The sequence below is a fragment of the Eimeria mitis genome, genomic scaffold (genome assembly GCF_000499745.2).
Source record: "Eimeria mitis Houghton genomic scaffold, Emh_scaff1082, whole genome shotgun sequence".
Lineage (NCBI taxonomy): Eukaryota > Apicomplexa > Conoidasida > Eucoccidiorida > Eimeriidae > Eimeria > Eimeria mitis.
Window position 1 is genome coordinate 8,733 of NW_013567490.1, and position 381 is coordinate 9,113.

A 381-nucleotide genomic window follows, 5' to 3' on the forward strand; every position below is an offset into this window, starting at 1 on the left:
CATATTTATATATTTATTTATATTTATAAATATAAAAATATAAAAATTAATATATATATTATTTACCCGTAACAGCAATTGCGTGGTGTCTTCCTGCTGCAATTTTTTTAATTTTGCGGTCATTTAGCTTCACTTTTGTTGGAATCCACCGAGCTGCACATGCAGCAGCAGCAGCAGCAGCAGCAGCAGCAGCAGCAGCAGCAGCAGTAGCAGCAGCAGCAGCAGCGACAGCAGGAGGAGGAACAAGTCAAGGGTTTAATCGCCAGCAGCAGCAGCAAAAAAAACGGAAGCAGCAACGGCAGGGGTGCTGAATCAGCAGCAGCAACAGCAGCAGCAGCAGCAGCAGCAACAGCAGCAGCAGCAGCAGCAGCAGCAGCAGCA

The 381-nt window shown here is 45.9% G+C and overlaps 1 protein-coding gene across 1 annotated transcript in view; it reads right to left on the bottom strand.

Moving 5' to 3' along the window:
• EMH_0029000 (uncharacterized protein) overlaps nt 1–381 on the bottom strand; it is a gene marked incomplete at both ends in the record, with an annotated part of 6,004 nt that overhangs the window by 3,270 nt on the left and 2,353 nt on the right. The gene's annotated exons all lie outside the window — the stretch shown is intronic.